The sequence below is a fragment of the Anas acuta genome, chromosome 4 (assembly GCF_963932015.1).
Source record: "Anas acuta chromosome 4, bAnaAcu1.1, whole genome shotgun sequence".
In the NCBI taxonomy this organism is placed as follows: Eukaryota; Metazoa; Chordata; class Aves; order Anseriformes; family Anatidae; genus Anas; species Anas acuta.
Window position 1 is genome coordinate 48,073,614 of NC_088982.1, and position 21,908 is coordinate 48,095,521.

The following is a 21,908-nucleotide window of genomic DNA, read 5'->3' on the forward strand; positions in this document are numbered from 1 at the left end:
ATATGAATAAAGACTACTCAAGAGAACAAGGATTTGCAGATTCAGGCCCTGTATGTTTACAGATGAACATCAAAAGTTTGGCAATACTTCTTCAGATTTTTTCAAAGTTAATAGAACGCTTTCACCACGTGGTTCTAAATTAACCTTTACAAAACATTTCAAATGTCTACTTTAGAAAGCAAACAACTCGAATCTTTTTACTTTGCAAAGTACCATTATTTATATTTATATCACAACATTTTCAAAGCAAGTTTGTGTCAGCGACAGATGATAAGACCTGTCTTAGTTAATGGGTAGACTGTTAGTGAGGATTTATAACCAGTGCATGTTTGGTGTAATAAACTATCTTGCCCTACCTTTTGGAAAGAGGAAGATGAGGGCTGCTTTATAACTGGAAGGGGGGGGGGGGGGGGGGAGGAGGGCGTAGTAGGGAAATATATCATATGTATTTCCTAATGCAACTTAAATTTAATGAAAATCTTTGCAACCTAAACTACCTTCTCCTCAATTTTCTTGCTTTCAACTTTACTCCTCAGTATTTCTGTGCTGCTACCAAATGGTTTCCTTAAGTTCTGACTGATAAAAATATCCAGTAAAAACACCCTACCTTAACATTCAATAAATGATAGTAGAGTAAAAATCTCTGTCACAACATGAAACAATCTTTGATCAGCTTCTTACCACCAACAGAAGTTACTTCACACTTCAGTTACTACACCTGCTAGTTCTTGGACAAGACAACTATGCAAAGAAACAAATATTTTAGGTCATTGTTCTAAAGAAAATTTACCAGAGCCTCAAGAGTATAAAGTAATACATAGTGCCACAAAATCCAGGTTGAGGACCTCATTTGCTTTCCTGTTCTGTGCAGTCATTTTAGTAGCACTGGCAGCACAAGCAGCAGCAGCCCATTCCTCTTGGAATCAGCCTTCACCTCAAAGAGGAGCCCCTGCGTGGTGCTGCTATGCCCTGTGTGTGCAGAAATCCCTGCCTGGTACTGCTCTGTGTGTGCACAAGTCCCTGCGTGCACAGAAGTCTGACAGCTCACAGAAGGGGCAGAAATCCCTTCCATGAAACCTGAGTGCCCTGCTAAGCTTGTGAAAGGTTAAATACTGCTGGAATAGCAAAACATTTCATGTGCCCACACTTTCCAGTTCCATTCAATTACCACGAGCAGCAGTCCTATAATGCAACATAATACTGCGTTATTAAATCAGAGTTTCACATTTACACCTGGTGCAGTCTGGAGGAAGGCCTGCCATTCCTCGGTCCGTACCAGAGGAAACAACCCACAACTTTCACAGGCACACACGCCACACTGCACACACTGACCTTGGAGACAGGGATGGGGCTGATCCCTTTCAGCAGGAGGCTATTTCACAAGTGCCCAGCGTTATAGCCTTAAATTGTTAATCACGTACCGAGGTAAAACCACCCTTCTGTGTTACACACTCACCAGCACGCACACAAGCACAGAGCAGCATGAGGCTGTGTTTTTAAATCCTCTTTAATTCCTACTTTGCTCTCTAGTTCCCAGAATGACCTTACATATCCCTTCTTCCTCTAGACAGAATCAATTAGAGCTTTTCTCATCCCCCAAAACTAGTGTTTATACAGAGCAGCTTCTGTAATGCCTTTTGACATCCTTAAAGCAGCAAAGATTTCTCAAATAAAATATTTTCAAACATTTGAACATTACCCTGAAAGCAAGTTTTCACGGAAAAATAAGCCTCCAACTTCTCCTAGGTGCACCTTTTGTTCACGGCACCTTTTTCCTTGCCCAAAACTGCACGCCTCTTTCCCAAGCGTCGCCTCTACACTGACCCAAGCGCCCAACTTTGCCGTGCCAGTGATTGCCAGCTCCTCGCCCCGCTGCCACCCCGCTACCACTCGAGAAGGAGCAAGGGAACCGCTTACCTTAGCTCGGAGTCACTAAGTCCCCGAGGAAAAAAAAATCGAAATACAATTATAAAAGAAGGGGAAAAAAAAAAGAACAGCCGAGCCGCTGGGTGCCCGCGGAAGACCCGCGAGCGCCCCAGCACCTCCCCGGCCGGGAGCAAAGTGGTGGCGAGCGGGGGCCCGGGGGTGAGTTGCCGGCGCGGAGCCCGAGCCCGCCGGCGCGGGGCGCCCGCCCTTCAGCACCCGCCGCGCCGCGGACAGCACCGGCCGCGCTCGCCGCCCAGACAGACGGACCGACCGACGGACGGACGGACGGACCGACCGACAGAGCGCGCCGCTCAGCTCGGCCCGGCCCGCCCCCGGCCCGCCCCCCAAGGCGCCCGCCCGCCCCCTTTTGTTGCAGGGGGCGCGGGGCTCGGCTCGCAGCTCCGCGCCCGCCGCTCGCCCCCGCGCAAAGATGCGGGGGGACCGGGGAGCCGCCCGGCCTCAAGCGGAGGTCCCTGCCTGTGTTACGGCGGGGTGGAGGCAGTAAGGTGCTGATATGCCGTGTAGAGGGACCGGCTGAGCGCTCAGGGCTGCCGGAGGTGATGGAGCGACCGGCCGAGCGCGCAGGGATGCCGGAGGCTCCGTGCGAGAAATCCCTGCAGCCCCTAGCAAGTTGGCTGCCGGAGTTTTGAGGCTGAGCTCCCCCCCGGCAGCCCCTGCTGAAAGCACGGACCTGCCCCCGCGAGTCAGCGCCAGCTGCGGAACGCGAGGGAAAAGCACCCGAAGATGGGACTGGGGATCCCAGCCGTGTATACCCTATCACCATCTCCTTCGTCTGTACGGTGGAGAACAGGCACCTGGGGACGAACAAACCACAACCACCATCCCCCAACACGGAGAAAATACCCTAAAAATTATAAATAACTATACGTCAGGCAAAATAACAATAGTTTGAAGTCTCCCTCGGCCTTTTTTTTATTGTGAGATAACCAGTTAGTTATCTGATTTATTACTTTCAAATTAATTTATCATCCATTCCAACACTTCTAAAGAGTAGCTACTTAATCTTCAATGTGAAGTCATTATGAAAATTAAGTATCTACTCTTTGAGGCATTACAGGTTACCTGCTTCTGGCCTTTTGGGAAAACGTGTTACAGATTAAAGTATTAAACTGCCTTTAAATCATCCGTGACTAGGGTAAGACAGACAGAGGTCAGCTGTTCTGATCTACGCTGGCACACTAGATGCTAGATGCACACGCTATGTGCATCTGTATGTGGAATAAACCTGTGGTGACAAACACAACCAAGTAAGTCGCACAGTTAAAGAACTGAACTAGTTAACACAAGAAATAACAAAATGGGATGCTTGGGATTGCATTTCCTTATCGCTGTTTCATAAGGGAGTTCTTATTGGACTGCTAATTAGGTCATGGTACTTCAAGAAGAAACATGATTAACTTTACACTTTTACACACAAAATGTACAATATAAAGCCAAATCAGCCAGAGTTTTCACTGATACCACCTTCTGTAATTGCCAGTTATCAATCCGGCTTGGCCAGCAACCAGCTAACATTTCTGAACCACTAGTTTGATTTCTTCCCTCTTTCCACTCTCTAGCCCTGTCAGGTTACTTGCAAGGTATAAAACAGAACAAAATTTCACTAGTTAATAACAATTTTGGGGGCATAAAGCTGATGTTGAGTCTGTTTTGCTTCCTACTAGCACAGCTGCACCAGAAGCTCTCCTGGGACAGCGGTAAACTTGGAAATGACTGGTTCCAAAGTGAATAGAAATTGAAATCTCAAAAGGGCATACAGGGACCTTGCACATTCACTCTCCCTTGCCCTTATGAAAGTGCCTGAAATGAACCATCAACAAGTATTGAAATGTTCTATGTAACCCAACTAGCGCAGTACTCAAAGTAAATCAGTCTGACAAGTTGGCCTTGCAAATTGTTAGACATAAAGAACCCCAAAGGTAACATAAGGAAGACTCTAGGAAGAATTCTGAAAATCTCAAAATTTTGTGAGGCTTAGGCTCTTAAATATGAGTATAAATAATTATACAAGAGTATAACATATAAAGGTACTTGGATGTTCTTACATTTTTGAATCTATTTGTCTCATCATGCTCATCTTTCTTCTTTGGAAGCTCACTTGCACAGCTAGTTTATGAACTAGAACATCTATTTAATTGATGTATTTGTACAGAAGGCATTTTCTACTCTTTCCTCTACTTCAGCTCTGCGTATAAAGCTATCACAGACAGCTGATAGAAAATAAATCTTTTTCATTCTTACCCTACAGCTTTCTACCTTCTACTCAATGAATATTCTTTGTGAGCTCCATTTTGTGTGGTTTGCTCTATTTCTCTGCAAATACATATATTTGAATGAACTTTAACATTTCTTTTTTCATTATTTTGTGATCCAGACATCACATTATTCCTCTTTTCAGTTGAAACATTTTAGTTCACAGAGTGTTACAATGAAGTATTACTTCACTTGCTGCAATGCAGACCAAAGTACACTACTTCAATGGAGAAGATGTTCTGTGTTTAGCAATTAATTGGTAGCCTGGAGAGACTGTTGATGTTTGGCATGATTTCCATAACATCAGTTTGGATAATTTAAGACAATATTTTACCAGATCCCATGTAGCATGCCACACAGTTCTCACTATTTCATATACCTGAGTCCCATTGGCACAGCATTTAGTTATGTTTGGCTTTCATTTTCCTACTTTAATTTTTCTATTTGAAGCGTTTGTCATTCTTACACTGGCAGCTGAGAAGGCATATGGTAAGTACTAAGGTTTCCTTGTAAAGGTGGGAGACACAGAGGAACTTCAAAGTTGTTTTATTCTTGTTAAGACTATCATTGTTAATAATAAAGATTCTCTATTTTGTATTTATGAGGCACTGTTTAATACAGGATCCAATACAGCAGGAAACTGTATGCAAGACAAAGAGAAGATCAAAGTCTCAATATATTAAGGGGAAGTCAATGCAAATAACATAATGAAAGTTGTTCAGCGAGCTGTTCAGCATTTGTCCAAAACATTTGCTCTCGTAATTTACAGCCTATCTGTTACCCACTCAATTTAGAGCAATAGTAATTTTCTTGATCTAAATAGTTTGGATCTGCTTTTCTACCACAAGTAGCCATTCCTCCAGAATTATTTACCTTGTAGACAGCTTTGGATGAGAAATGAATGCAGAGAGTAAATACATTATTTCAGAAGTGGATATTTTTCTTCTCTTAGCTTTTCTAGTGGTATCACTTCTAAAGCAACTTAAAATTATTTCTGTGTTTGGGCTCTTGTATTATCAATCAATAAAGAAAAAAAAAAAAAGAATATTTTTTTAGGGACTTCCGTATGGCTTGGTACCACTCACGACCTGTAAGTACAACAACAGTTTATTTTCTTATAGTGTATTCGTTGTCAGTAGGTTCGTGTTTAAACATTCAGAGTGAACAGAGTTCACATGAACAGCATTATCAAATTACCAGAGAATTCAGGATATTAAAACTTGATACTACCAAGTACCATTTGTTGTCACAGCTAAGGTGACAGACTTGAACACAAGACTGAACAAGTTGAATTTATATTTGTATATAAACATATAGAAAGAATATAGAATATATGTTTGTATTCTTTGAATCAAGAATACACAAAACTTTAGACATACTTCTAATTGTGACTTAATGTCCAAAGTCATTTTTAAATTAAAATTTAAGCAATAACTTTTATTTCAAAGTATAAAAAAGTACAAAGTAGTGCCCTCTGCAGGGTTTCATTTCTACTTTAAAAAAAAAAATCCTTTTTTTTTTTTTTTTAACTGGAAGGAGACAGCTGCCCCTTTCGTGCAGCTGTTGCTAGTGAAGATCATTGATTAGCTTGAAGTAAATGACAGCAAGAGAACTCTCAGCCTGCCCTGACATGAGATGCCATGAATTATCCTCCAATCTTGCTCTCTCACACATAGCACAAAGTTTGGAAACAAATATCTTTCCCTCATCTTCTGCTGGTCTAATACACTCAATGTCTGCTTAATGTTTTAATGAATTTGAAAGATGATAATATACCCACTAGAAACTCTGTGCTGATCAAAAAGCACAATAAAGTGTACTGAGATCTGGACTGGTGCTTTTATAACAGCAGGGCATCATAAGCACCAGAATGACAGACAATGGCAAATGGTATAGAAAAAAATTAACTTGCTTGTGGTTTGGAGAGAGGTTGTGCCAACCATCTGGCACAGGAGATCTTCCAAATTGCACAAGAATTATCAAGGCACATTAAGGTTTCCCCATGTTTCCCCAAAGTCAGTTCTCTCAAAGTGACTAAATGCTTTAAATAAAAGGAATATGCAATAATCTAGTGTTCACCCAAAATGAATCTATCTTTGAAATGCATCAAAATAATAATTCACAAGGCAATGGATGTAAAGTCATTACTGGGGGGAGGAAGCCTAGATTCTGATGTTAGATATGTAGATTTCTCCATTATTTCTAATTAGGTAAATGCTATAGGCTCATTTCAATGTGTGGCAACTTTGCAATGATAATGATTCTGACAAGATGCCGTTGTTCCCATTCTCGTCTTGTGAATATAAAGTAACAACTGATTAAACAGTAACGAGGTAATACACTACAGAATTCATATCCACATTGGAAATTACTATTTCAAAATAAATGAGAAATCAGGATACATTTAATTTCGTATCATTCAGCTTTTTTCAACTTCATTTGGGATCAAATAATTCCATTATTCTATATCACTGAAATCTGAAAACATAATACCATTTGATAGCAGATAACAGATTCTATTACACACACAAAGCTGAAGATACTTGGTTTCAGTACTTAGTGGTGATGTTTATAAGAGATCTCTTAGGGCATCTATTGGACAGTCTTAGTATTGCACTCTACAGATTGGAGCTTGCGGAAAGGATAGGGAAGAAGGCGTTGGTTCTTTTTCTGTAAACAGATTTAACCAAGAATATTAATTCTAACATTTTTCTTTTCTGAACAGTCCTCAATAGATTGACCAAAGCTTTTAAAGTGAACATAACTTTAAAGTGAACAGTGAAACATATTTTAGCACTGATTCTGATAACTTCACAGCTGGAAGCATTCACTGATGGAAATGAAAGAGCTAATACTCTACATTTCATAATTTGCCAGCTCATTCAATCTTGAATATTTATATACGTACTGCAAATACTATGCTGTTTTTATCTAAAAAACTGAAAATTTATTTTATGTGAAAAAGTTCATTAAAAAACAGAAATCCATCACATAAGAATTAGGCTTTATCAAGAATGATGAAGTTTTTCAATTAGACTTATTTTTCGATAAAGTTGGTTTTCTCACCTATTTAGATCCTTTTTATATTGAATTTTACTTATGGAACTCTACAGTAATAATCTTGACATCTCTACACAGTTGCCATGATTTAGTCTGCTAACTTGGAACATTCTCTGTTATGCAACTCATTTCAAAGCCCCATGCAGAGATTCTGGAGACATATGCTAGTTTTAGCTAGTTTTCAGTAGAATTAAAAAAAAAAAAAAAAAAAAAAAGTGACTTTCTTCACATAAATGATAGCTTTTGAAATTTTGTCAATGAATTAGGAAGCATCCTACACCAGCCTCATCTGCACTAAGCTGGATTTATTTTTTATTTTTTAAAGAAAAACATAACAAAAACATAACAAAAAGATACATAACTAGAGTCTGACAACTAGTTAGTATCCACTGTTACTATACTTCAGGTAACTAGGTAACTTTTCTCCCTTGAGCAGAAATGGATTTGTTGGCTCAACAACATATAAAAATATTCTATAGCAACAATCTGAAACCTAAAATATCATCTGTTTGTTTGTGTTGTGTATTAGTGTAGGAATGAATCTTCACAGAAATTTTGAGGCCATGCAGACTTCCATAGTAGCATTCAAACATAAGGCATACTCAAATATAGTCTGTCGCCTTTCATCGTCCACCCATTACAGAAGTAGAAAACCATGTCTCCTGCAATTTGAAAGCTCCTTCATCTGTTGTAATTCCACGTCATGGAGTTAGAACATGATGACTTGCTTTCATCTGGGTTTTGCTAGGAAGTAAGCCAACCAGAACAGAGATTGCAGGTCTGGAACACAGGTCTAAATGAATATACACAGATACATACCCCTAATTCAATCTAACCATAAGCCTTATCACATATCTGATTCTATCCCAAACTGTACTAAGAATGTAATGGAACCTACTCTTGCAATGAATACACTTACTGACTTTGAAGCAAGCTGGTCTATGAACAATAGTATCAGTATGAGGTAAGAGACACTTTGTACAGTTCTAGAGTCCAAGAATAGAATAACGTAAGGTTCATAGGCACATCTTACCTTGTCTCTCTTTGAGAGTCATCAGCCTGTCACAGAAGAGCACACTAAATATTAATTGAGGCAAATATTTTGACTGATTGCGAGTTTGATACAGCAGAAGATTACATTTCTTTAGCAGATAAATTTCAAAGGTTCAAAATGATATTGCAACTGCTAGATACAGTAAAGAGTATAGTACGCTTTTCAGTCGGAAGGCAACAATCCCATCGTTTGCATCATTTAGTCCACAGTCCTACTGTCAGAATCCTCCTTTGTTATGGTGTTCTCTGGGGAGACAATCTGAGTCAATAATAAAATGAAAGAAAAGCTAATAAGTTCAAGGAACATAGAAATTTCATCCTTTGCATCCCAGTCTCTCCTTTTGCCCTTGTCACTGGTTTTTAACCACTTTGCTACTGCTGCTGTACAGAGAAATGGGATAATGCAAGAGTGCTAAGTGTGCCAGTCTCATATCAGCAAATCCTAATGCAAACAAGATATCTTTGTACTTCTTCCCAATGATGTAGTTCATGGGAATAAAACTTAAACTGTAGGCTTGTATTTTGCATTAATTCTGTTACATTTCTACTCCTTTTTCATACATCAGTATATAAACTCTAGCACCTCTTTCCTGCCACCAGCCTCATATGGTGGTAAGTAGTATGAGAGAAGGGAAAGGGTTATTTGAAACTCTACAGTTCTTGCACATCTCAGTGAACCCATTTCCAGATTCAGCTAATTCTCCTCCAAAACTTAGCTAATTTTAAATGACAGATTTTTAATTACATATGATATACTATCCAATTAAATGTAGAATCTATTTTCACCAGTACAGTATTATTTGAGATTTGTCAAAAATATCAAATTTTCTCCAAATGCTTTCCTCAAAAAGGGGAGAGAATAAAAAAAAAAAAAAAAAAAAAAAAAAAGAAAAGAGAGACAAAGAAGAAGCAAACAAGTATTACAGCTTGTTAAATATTCAGTTAATTTTTTTTTTTTCCCCTGTGTCCTGCAGAACATCCTGGAACTCATATAGCTTTTATTAGAGTCAGAAATGGTCAGAGTAGGTTCCTGTTCCTCATTCATTGTGAATTTATGGGAAGTTGTTTAAAATGGATTACCCAGTCCTATGTGAATATAATAAAATTTGAAAGAAAAAATGCCAGGAAAAAAAAATCTTATGTTCTCAAAAGCAACTATAAATCAACCGTTCAAACTCACTATACATGATATTTATGTATTTATACTCGTCATAGGTTTGATTACCTTAGTAGCATTCATGAATACAGGAGACATGACTCCTGTATGCTTTCACAAGGAAAGAAAACATAATGCCCTCTTTTTGTTTAAATGATGAAAAGAATACCAAGAGGCTAAGTTGTTCAATCAGTCAAAAAGGAAATCTAGGGCAAAGCTGGGAACAGAAGTTTGCCATTTCTTATTCACTCCTAATCACATGATAATCCTTCCCATCAATCAACGTGTGAATTTAAAGGTAGTGATTACATATCATCAGTAGTGATGATCTAATATCTGAGCATGAAGACGTACAACTGAACTTCAGAGAGATGAGAAAAAAATACAGCCGCACTTTTAAAATAAATGGTATTGTTTGCTTGATATACTCTAATAACATTGGATTCAGTAAAACTATTTATATATTCACTGTAAAATATGCCTGCTGTGCTCACTTGCTCAATGTGTGCTACAGAATTTACATGCACAGAATTCTCTCACTAAAAAAGTCCAAAGATATATGCAGTACTGTCATACTGTCAACATTTTGGAATAGGATCAAAATACATGCAACACTTCCACATTTGTTTTTCTGCTAAAACATTCATTTGTTTTCGGTCAGGAAGTCAATATCATTCCAAAGTTTCAGAATTAACACAGTCCATGCCATATGTTATAAAACATATTAGGTGCTACTTGTGTACTACTAGGTATTTAAGATATCAACTGACATTCATATAAAATTATTTTATAATGTTTTAATAAAAGACTAATTTGCTACCTAAACCACAAGGTTAGAAATATAGGTGCAATATGTATACTTAATTTGCACTTTTCTGAGAACTTATACAATTCTAGCACAATTTCTGTTCACACAGATCACAATTGGTTTTCCTAGCACCTCCCTATTCAGTGAGTATGGAAGGTTAATATCTACAGTATTTTACTTCTGAAAACTACCTTCTATAGTTCCAGGTCTATTTATGAACCACCTAAATTCTACAAAGATACAAACTGCTTCTGAAAATAATCAGAAATGCCCATTAGTTTATAGACACCTGCTCTGAGACATACTGTCTGTTCTTCAAGGTACTTAGCATTTCCACACATTAAAATCATGTTTCCCATCAATTCTCACTCCAGTTTGAAGCAATTTTGAGTTTTCACTACATCTAAAGTCCAGCCTCAGCTGTTTTCTATTGGGCATCTGAACAATAACGCACATGTAATTGCTAATGATCTTTAAGTTTTCAGGGACTTACTAAGCACTGCAGAGGCAGAACAGTATTTCCAAGGCAGTGACCAAACTGATAAACACAAAAACCCTCTCCTTCCACCATCTGTAATCACGCTGTCCTGTTCACTACATAAATTCAGATTTTTACAACTAACACATTTCCTATAGAAATTATTTTTACTTGCAATGTAATTCTTGCTCATATTAAGATCTTAGCTCTTCACGTGTACAGAAGGAAGTAGGGTAAGATAACATCTCTGTATGCTTATATTTATAGTTACTATATTTATATATAATTAAGATTAACTAAGCTTTAACTATTAGCCTAGGATCCATCACACAATTAAAACAAAAACAGAAAACAGTCTCATGCCAAAAAAAATAGCCTTCCTTTCAATAAAATACAGCAGACAGATACAGGGAAGATACTACAACGAAACAATATCGCTTCGCATGATAAGCAGAGTTAATTAATTAGACCAGCAATGAGTTATCTCCAAACTTTTTATAGACAACACCACAACAACAGAATCAATATTTTTTTTTTTCTTTTAAAGGGTAATTTGAGATAACTTTGAAAAATATTTTTAGAGGAATCACTATTGTGAAAAACATTATTGAAGAATCTTACAAATGTTAGTTTCAAAAAATAGCAAGCAAGCTAGAGTCTGACTGAAAGCAAAATAGGAAACAATCACATGAATGGTAGATGTCTTACAAGTAAAAGCAAACAGTAAAAAATAAAAGCAAAGCTGCAATAGAAGTGGAGGATGACATTGAAAAAAAGGCTGTAGGAGCAATATATTTAGAAGAGAGTTGTTGCCTTTTGTTGAAGAAGCATGATGCTATAGAAAGATGAAGCTATACTGTACGTAAAATAGCATTTAGGTAATTAAAAGTTTGGATGAAACTTCATTTTAGTGATAGGAAAGGCTGCACCTTAAACTTTGTGCAGAAAAAAAACGCAAAGCTTGGTCTGATGCAAGACAATGGAACTAAATATGGAAGCAATGAGAACGTTAAATGTACAGCTTACACTGGAAGGAAAAAAAAAAAAAGTAGCAGAGGGGTTCAAGAGCTTTGTTAAGCAGGGTTTGTGTCTTCCACAATCTTGAGGGATGATTGAGGAGAAAAAAATCTGAAGTTGCAGTTTAGACAGAACAGTGTGGAGGAGGTAAATTGAACCAATTTTGAATTGGCAGTATTAGAAACAGTATTAGATGACAAGAGGATGAAGGACCGAAATGCAGGATTCAGAGGCTTATCTTCAAGAAAGCTATTCCCTAAGAGGAAGCCCAGTGGAACAGCCAAACAGGTTAAATGGCAAGTTAGGATTACAGCCAAAAAGATTCTCAGACATTTGAGTCCAGGAAATAGAAATACCATGAAAAGGAGCAAAAGAAATAGTTGAAGAATATGATATAGCAGATGAGAAGCAGGGAGAGATACAGATGCTGAACAGAATGATGTTGCTGGAACAAGTGGACGGGCTAGAGAGGGAGAACAGGTAGTACAGTTAAGAACCCGTGGTAAAGGAATGTTGTGGTAAGGTCTCCATGTTTTTTACCTGTCTTTTCTGGAAAGTACAGAAGGAAGATTTTGTTAGATTAGATAGCAAACTGTAAATGAAAACTATTACTGTGGATTGTAGGACTAAGAAAACTCAGTTCAGCATTTGTCTATTTTAAAATAGCAGCAATTTTACAAATCACATGCTAGAATGTCTACAGTTTATATTAGCAAACAGAATAAACCAGTGCAAATTGGTAATCTTCATAATCATCTTTTAAAAATTGCCTACAGATGAAATTCCCACATAAGATCGAGTAATGAATATGTTTGAGAACGAATATTTGGCAAATACCAGAACGGCATAATTAATGAGTTATTCATGTAATATATTTGTTCAGTTTTATTAGACACTGCTACAACAACAAAAGAAAGAAAAAATCCACAGGACGGTACTTGTTCAAATGCACTCCAGAACTATTCAGTACTTCAAGACCTTACCAAACATAACAGAGCTTATGGTGGTATCAGCAAGGGTATTACTGGATAATGGACAACTACCCAAAGCCCTTCAAAATAAAGTCACGTAACACTCAAATTTCTGTTAGGTGCCAGAACAATACAAAGACTAATTGAGAAAATTGTTTAGGCCAACCACAAAACCACAGCAAAATTATGTTCTCTTTTCACATGGGACCATATTGTCATCTAAGCCTCTGTGGCTATAACATAAAATCAGTAAGTGGGAATTTTTATTTTTTTTTTTTTTTATCTATCCCAGCTGTGGTTGCTAACCCCATCCATGCAAGGTGGAGATGCTTCAGTGTCTTGTTTAATACTAGCTCAGGTACACGTGTCAGTCTAGTCATAAAAAACAAGGAAAGATATGATACAGCCTATCACTAGTGCAGTTTTATTTAGCATAAGCATCTTTGAAATGCAGTTCTAAAATAAAATACAGTATTAAACTCTGCTAAGGGCTTTTGTCTAAATTGTTTGCAAATTCAGTGATACAATTACAGTCAGTAGTTTCCACCGACTACATTTAAACAAAAATATGCAAAAGCAAAATCAAATTCATTGTGCTATGAATACATCCCATCAGCAGGTTAGAAAAAGCAGATTTAAGCAAGTAGTGCAGAAAAGGTCCATATTAACATGAAAATAATACATGTATAACTTCTATCTGTTTTCCAACATTAAAGCTGCATTATAGCAAGCACTTTTATTCACTATCCATGAATCCACTTAACAAAGTATGCAACCAGTACAGTGGTTTGACTGTGCATGAAACATACGTTTTATACATTTGACTATGTATGAAACAATACGGTCGTTGCAAATTGAATCCTCCGGAAAGGGACAGCATGTTATCATATAAACAGAGTAGCCAAATAATTTAGATCATTTAGACCTATTAGAGTGCATTGATCTTATTTCTGTCCAAATCTGCAAGGTATTTGTCAAATGCACTTTCATCTAAGATTAACCCTTTATGCCAGGATGTAGAGGTGCCCTTTCAAATCTATAAGCAATGAGTTTTCAGTAAACCTCACCTCAAGACATGGTTAACCTGCTCAAAATTCTATCCTAGCCTTCAAGTCTTGCTTTCAAATCCCTCATTTGTTACCCATTTGAAACAATTAATTGATTGCAATTAAATCCAATATAAGGGCACAATACAGCTTGCCCTTACACACCATATAGTTATACACTGAACAGTTATTCTTAACATACCGATAATCAGTCTGAAGAGAGTATACTGACTGCAGGTCAACTAATACAGACATGTTTTTGTGCAGTATTAGGAAAACCATCATAAGACATTCTTCAGTTTATATTGATTCTTTTCATGTGCTGTCTTTGAAAGAATTAAGTCAAATTCCTACCAATCCAAGCTGTGATTGATTCTTCCAACTGATTCCATCTTACAGCTTTTGTTCCATTGTTTGTTTTGAAACTCAGATTCTGAGCATTTCTTGACAGCAATATTTGTTAGCAAGCTAAACATTGTTCCATGCTTACCTACAAAATGTTTATTTACTAAGCTTCCTATGCAAGTACCTAATTTAAAAATGAAATAGTAGAATAAAAGAACTCAATTTAGTAATGAAACAGTTACAAAAGATGAAGAAAACACCTGCATTATTTTGAATGCTCATCTATTTTTCTCACTGTGTTTGTTATATGTTTAAAACCTGATTTATTTATTTATTTAGGCGACATGCAAGCCGAGAAGAGAAATGAATCTAAAATGATAACTTGCTATAAAGTAGTTCTCAAGGCAGCCTTAAAATTATTTGTGTTCTGCAATACCTCTCATAGTTGCAGAGTATTTTAAAGGACATCCTGGAGAATCACAACAGTCAAAGTAACTTCAAAGGCAGCTTTAAACTGCAACACTGAATATGGGAGGGGTAACATAGGAACTGGTGAAAATAAGCAAGAAATAGAGGAGTTTAGAACCATACATATTGCTTTCTTGTTTTCCCCTGGTCTGTCTACCAAAGCAGCAGACCTGTGTTAACTCAGCTTACTGAGTTTTAGGTAAGAGAGTTTCTTATATTTGTTATCTCAAAGTGATACTTCAAGAATTCTTGCAGGACAGGCAAATCCAACTGACTATTTAAGGTTGGTCTAGGAGAAGTTGAATCTCAAGTCAGAATTAGAATATCATGAGAAAGATCACCAGGGACACGAGCAAAATTTGAAGTCATGCACATGGCTTGTACACACAGATACACAAGTGGTAAATCACAGGTAATCTTTCTACTATGACTCATAACGAGGTCTGTCCCTACTGAGGAAATCACTTCAGTGAAATTTGAATTTCTCACAGAGTATGTTCCAAAAACAGGACTTAAAGGTGTATTTTCCTAATTAGTATGAAACCCATTAAATTATGCATAATCTGATTTTTCCACTTAGATAAGCAATATCGTAATTCTTTCCAATGCTCTCAGTATTTCCTTCCCTCTAGTAATCTGTTTAGAGAAGCATGGAGCTTTGCAAGTTTTCTAGACTGTTAATTGAAACTTTTTTTGAAGTTATTTTTTTTTTTTTTTTACCACTACAGCAACCAGGCCAATTTTGAAAGAGCCAAAATATTTCTGTCAAAGTACCTTTCACTTTAGAGAGCATTGCTTTACTAGCACCAAAGTGTTAATTTTGACAACTAGAAAGTTTTAATACACTAGTAAAAGCTTTTCTAGTAATTTCTTAAATATTTCATATAAGTCTTAGAAATACTGGTTTAAAGCCACTAAATTTATTTTAGCTGTTATTTTGTTCTTATGTCAGCTTCTTAAATATAATTGAATCAAAATGATCTTTTTTAATAGATATTATACTTTGAAATCCCCAAATAGATAACTTTGCACAGGAAATCAGCATTTTGTTCCAATTTGAAAACAAATTAAAATAATGTCATCATCAACAGTAATAACAATGAGCTTCTCATAGAAACAGGGATTCCAAATTCAGGTCATCCCACCGTTATCTTCCAGCTAACTTGATGCCTCAGCTTTTGCAGTTGGATTATCTACTAGTTTATCTCAGAACTCTAGTAAGAAAATTCACGTGGTTCTTTTGAGCAAATAATAATAATAATCTATGTAAGTATGACTAATACTTTGTCTCTAAATGTTTTATGCTGTTTCACTGCCTGCAAATATTAACTTGCTTCCCAGTTTTTCTCTCTTTAAGTAGTCAAGAAGGCATCATAATTCAATCCACATCATACATGCAGTTTGTCATATTCAGTTTTATACCAGTACGAAGAATAAATGGGAATCTGTAAAAAGACTTAGCTCTGTGGTTCATGTGTAATTGCTATTATTTGCTTGCATATTTCCACAGTATTAGCCAGTCAAGTGAGAGCTGACAAACTTAAAACTATTCAAACTCAATTCCTAAGAAACCTTGAAAACTTCAACTGATATTGTTCCATACATTGTTTATATTCTGTTGCATAATGTGTTAAGCTTACAGTAGGTAGTAAAATCGTCATGCACAAGACAACTTCAGATAAAATCTTGGGTCTTGTGACTTTGATGTCACTGGAATCTATGCTGCTGATTTCTCATAAGACATTAATCAGGTAAAAATGTTGCTTAAAACCCACACTAAAACATCCTCCTGTTGGTGCTTGTTTTGTTTTGTTTCTTCCACATGCACCCATTAGAGCCAAAGTGACTATTAGCCACTATCTGTTTGGTTACTATACTTACTACCATGATTTCTATTTTCAAAGTCATGTAGAAAAACATGAATTAGTAATTCACTTACAGAGAATTATAGATACTAAATCACTTACAGATACCACTTAAAGATATTTTAGTTCTGGAAAACATCACACAAATTGTTCAAGCATCACAGCTACCGTGAAATTGATAAGGTTAATTAGTAGAGCTGGCCTGGACAATCAGAGAAAGACAGTCTCAAGTATAGCTATTAGAGCAGCTGCCTAAGATAAGGGAAAGCAAAGTTCTCTCTGTAAGTCAGGTTTCCGCTAGGCAAAAGAGATGCCTGTTAGTAGGAGGGTTTGATCCCTGCCATTTCATTTCATGAGAAAGATATTGTTATCTCATACTGTGTTAACAATTATTTTCACAAAATAAAATTCCATCCCCGATTTTGGCTGTCCTGCTTCTAAAGAAAGGAGAACAAGCCCACAGACCAAGAAATGAAATTGTTTTCCCAAAGTCACCCAGGAATTTGGTGACAGTTAGGAGGAGAATCTAGATGCACTAACTTGCACACTAAGAAAGCCATTCTTGGAATGGTAGCTACTTCTTAGTGGAAATAGTCTGAGCCATTGTTAGCTACCTTTGTGTTAATAAAAACGTTCCTAACTTGGAACTGATATTTACTTTGCAGTTGGCTTATATTTTAGTCAAATACATCCAGCTGCTGACTTTTAAAAAATTCCACTCAATACTACAGCAAGAACAGCTCGTTACCATTCTGTACCAACACACAGAGAGAAACTCTTGATTTTATTACATGAAGATCTGATTAAGGCTATTCTTCCAGTTTCTGTAGTATACTACACAGACACTACTGCAAGGCTCTGTGCAAAAGTTAAATTTGCTAATCACATTACCACTGCACTTTATATGATTGCATGCCTGCACACTAATCAACATTTGGTCTCTCACATACTACAGCAGTGTGTGTGGTCTTACACTACTGCACTTACCTCAAGATGTTTGGTCTGCTCCAATCTACACATACTTCTGCATCAACCAAATACCTGCAGTTATGAAACATCAATATCTTATATTCCTGATATAATCTGATATAGTCCTCCAAATCCCCTAGGAAGAACAATTACTAGTGATCTTAAGTGTAGGACAAAGATTTTAATTTAGCTTATACTGGAGGATGTTCTTGTGTTGTTGCTTCTAAGGGATTCTAAAGCAAGGAGAAAAATGTTTTGATTTGTAGGAATCCAACTCTCAGCATCTCAATTTGTATTTTAGCATTATGTTAATGAAAACAACAGGTAGCTTCCAGTAACCTCAGAATCTTACTGAAGGTTTAGATACCTAATTTTAAGCATCAAGACTTAAAGAATAATCATCCCCATTCTACTCGAGCTCTTCCAGTAGTGTTTGTTTTGATTAGAGAACTGTAAAATAATTAGAAAATTCTCAATATGAATGTTTTGCTATATTTTGAAACACCTTATCATACTCTATTTTGTCTTGCTTCATATAGCTCAAAATTTCATGCTGGCATTTGCAGCTGTGCTTTTTGTTTCAAAATTGAGTTTTGTTATCTTTTGTGCATTTTTTTTTTTTTTATCAAACATGAAATAGTGAAGAAAGTATTTGGTGTGCTGTAATATATCTCGCATATGCAGTGCCCTGCATAGTAAATGTAGAAGTGTAACCTGTGGTATTAAAAAAAAAAACAACTTGTAGAGCAATCTGTAGAACACTGAATATTCACTCTACATTGTTTTCCTCCCTTCCTCACATGTTTACATGACTCAGAATGTGAGCAGCGTGCATAAAAGCATCTTATGTAGTATGCCACTGAACAATTCAGATTAGAAATTTTGGAAGAGAAAGTACTCTCCTGAGAGATGTGGGTGTTTCAAATTTAATCCCCCTATCCCAACCCAATCCTTTTCATTCCAGATGAAAAACTGAAGTTCTTTCCTTTTTAGAACTCGACATGTACTTCAAGCGAATCATCTAATCACATATTCTTTCCTTACATGATTAATTCTTCTGATTTTGTGAGCTGTGGCTAACTGAAAAATTAAGGAAGTTTTCAATCTATTCATCTTCCAACGTTAAAGCAGTGCTCTAAAGTACAGTATTGACTATGATTGTCTCTTGCTAACAATCATTAAATAATTTTAATTAACTCACAAATATTGAAAGTAATGCATTTTCAGAATACTTAAGAGCAATCACTGGTACACTTCCCTTAGGTGTGTAGTCTTTATTCTACTAACTAGCCTTTTTTTTTTTTTATATATATATATAATTTCAATATAAGTCTCAAAGTTATATCTGCCCTGCTTTCACCTCCTCAGTTCACAAGTTCTTGAACCCTTTTAAAAAGGATCTAATATCAGTGTCCTTTTGAGTTTTGTTAAGTAATGAACATCTTATTCCTCTCCAGAAGCTTTAAGGCTGCTATCAAGACAGCATTCCCCTGTCTAGCTATACAAGTTGTCGTCCCTTAGGGTTTCATCAGGATCCCAGAGGTTTCCTCCACTTTCTCTTCTAAGAAACAAGTTTATGGGAACACTCCTTGAAACACATATTCAGAAGGATGGTGAACATTCTTAGAGGAACATTAGCAAGTGGAATATTTAAGGCAGAATTCCTGATTTCTTGAAAACAATTAGAATATATCCAGTAAGGCCAGAAAACCACACTGAAGAAACCGTGTCTAAATATATATTTACTTATCCAACAAGAATTCAGATAAAGTCAATATTACTAAAGTTAATTACAAATAAATAAATAAATAAATAACAGAATAATCCCTAGGATCCCTAAGGAGGTATAAAAAAACATGAACATCACAAAAACACATTTTACTGTCAGTGTCAAAAATTGTAGGAGAGAAATATAAGGCAGCACTCAAACTGACCTGCCAGTTGTTACTTTTGGTAGTGATGGTTTAGCACACAGTTCTATTTCACCAATTATGCAACTCCTACAGAGATGTCCACATAGTTTTAAGGAGGTTTGAATCTGAACTGAGAACAACATACTTGTGGAAACTCCTAAACAGCATTTTACAGAAACATATGATAACAGTTCTACACTCTACCCCACTCATATTCTTCAACAACATATGTTTTCTAAAGTATGTCTAGCAGATATCAAAGAACCACCAAATACTTAGGTGCCAAATATATTGGTATTCATTATAGATGGGGAAAAAACAGCAACCCCTTCACCCCACTCCCCCCCAAAAAACAAACAAACAAACAAAAAAACTATGAAAACATCTGAACACCACATTCCGTTCCGTGGTGAGCAAGTTCGTGCCACAGCAAGCAGAGGAATTACATGTCATCAGTGCATCACATGCACCAGTTCTAACTATTCCAAGCTGTGTACCTCTTGTTTGCTCATCCACTGTTTTCTAGTTAAGCTACCTGAGGTATTGTCAATATGATCTAAGCTCTATTTGTTTCCTCATTAGTATATCGCCCTGAGACCATATTAAAGGAAAACAGAATCTTTTCATCCTCACGTTAGTCCCTGTAGTAACAACACTGACAAAGCAAAGGCCTCAGAAGGGCAGCAGAAGTCTATCTCAAAGAAGCAGAGTATTAAGGAGGTCAATACACCTGGTTATATGAGTAGACTATCAATACTTCCTAAGATGATAATGCAATTTACTGAATTTACCTATCTCGATTATGTAAGAAACAGTTGCTTTACAACCCAAACAGAGGAGAAAGATGGGAGTTTGTCTTTCAGCTGTGGGCAGCCCTAGACTTTGATTATCAATTCTTCTTTATGAAATATGAACTTTTACTGGTGTCAAGCTGATTTAAGAGTAATACTTTTTTGTATCTTTCTCATTTCTAGTACAGCTACCTGGGGAACTAATTTGAGAAAGAAGACGAACAGTTTAATTTTGCATGAGAACACTTTTAATCTGTAGATTACATAACTTGCTCTAAATTTGCTAATGTTTAAACGACCTTAAGCAAATTATTTTTAGAGATAATACATGCAAGCTTTCATCAGATAACATGAAGATCAGGTTTGCGGTCTCCCAGCTTCAACCAACACCATTCATTTTCCTGATCCTGTTCAGAGCATTTGATGTCTCATGCCAGGGAAATCATTAAATCAAAAAAGCCGTGTAAAAGTTGTTTGTTTTTTTCCTCCAAATCCATGCCTAGCATAGCACCTTGACACCTGTAGGTTTGTTTTTTTGTTTGTTTGTTTTTACTGTTTTTCTTACTCATAGAAATGCTTAATCATGTTTTCATCTGATAAACTAATAGATGTAGAATTACCATACTGTGGACATTTCAATTGTATGCATTGTAGCTTGTTGTAGGTATTGTACGAACACAATGCATTTTTTACTAAATTTACCTTAATCTTAAACTTTCAGATGGATCCATAATTTCTTTTTCTATGAGAATACTTACCAGTAACTGTTTCAAGTGCCTCTGTAAACCTTCCCTCTTTTTTAAGCTCTTCTTACCAAAACAGTTACACGCCTCTTATTCTTATCCCATATTTTTAAACTCCCTTCAATCTTATTAAATCCTGTGCAAGGGAGAATAATGGTCAGATGATTCAGGGGTTCCCATCTGTACAGCAAAAGCTTTGGTAGCATCAGCAAGGATTTTTATCTAAAATCCTCTTATCTAGGCAAGATTATTGTGCAGTCTATCTGGGAGACTATGAATTCATAATTCTCTCAAATTCAGAGGACATAAATCCCATATATTCAAGAGAACAGGATTTCACCCATTCTGTGCCTTGCTTTGCCCTTCTTATGACACAAAGGCATTCTAATTTAAAAGATATAGTTTAGAATTCTTTTAATGGATTTTTTTCCCCCTAATCTTGCCCTGCATCTATAAAGAAGTAAGATAAATAAAATGAGATTCTATGTGTTTGTACCAAAAGGGTTTGTTCTGGCAGTTTTCTGTCAATCTTTTGTCTGTTACTTCTGAAACATACACTCGATATTCCTTGAATACATATGCTGAGGTTGTTCTTTCATTTTTCTTCATTTTGTTGATGGCTGTTGACCACAAAACAACATTGATGCTACAGGAGGCACAGAGTTTTCAAATCTATGTTATTCATCAGACTAAAGTGTACCACTCCCTAGCATCATGTTTCCGTTTTCCATCACGACTTTTAGATCCCCAAAGACCATCTTTGTTTCTCTTTGCTTTACTTCCATACTACTTGTGCTCATAAATGATGATAAAAACTATGATTAGGTTAGCATTTTTCAGCCTTCAGACAGCTTTGAATAATGAAAACTGTGCTATTTGGATACCTGAAAACATGCACTGTTTCTTTCATCTGATCTTATATATTACTTATGAGCTAGAAAAAGAAAAACTGAACATTGTTTTACTACCTCCTCTGCCACACAGTTAAAATGTAGACACCGTAAGCTTGAAATAAATTACATCGT

The 21,908-nt window shown here is 36.5% G+C and overlaps 1 protein-coding gene across 8 annotated transcripts in view; it reads right to left on the reverse strand.

Moving 5' to 3' along the window:
* The window catches only part of FSTL5 (follistatin like 5), a 402,914-nt gene that overhangs the window by 279,414 nt on the left and 101,592 nt on the right, over positions 1-21,908 (reverse strand). For 2 of the 8 annotated variants that reach the window (XM_068681118.1, XM_068681115.1), the window contains exon 1: positions 1,918-2,253. The exons of the other annotated variants lie outside the window; for them this stretch is intronic. The gene's annotated coding sequence lies outside the window, so the exon portion shown is untranslated. Of the gene's footprint in view, positions 1-1,917; positions 2,254-21,908 lie in introns of those variants that run through there. 8 annotated transcript variants of the gene reach the window in all.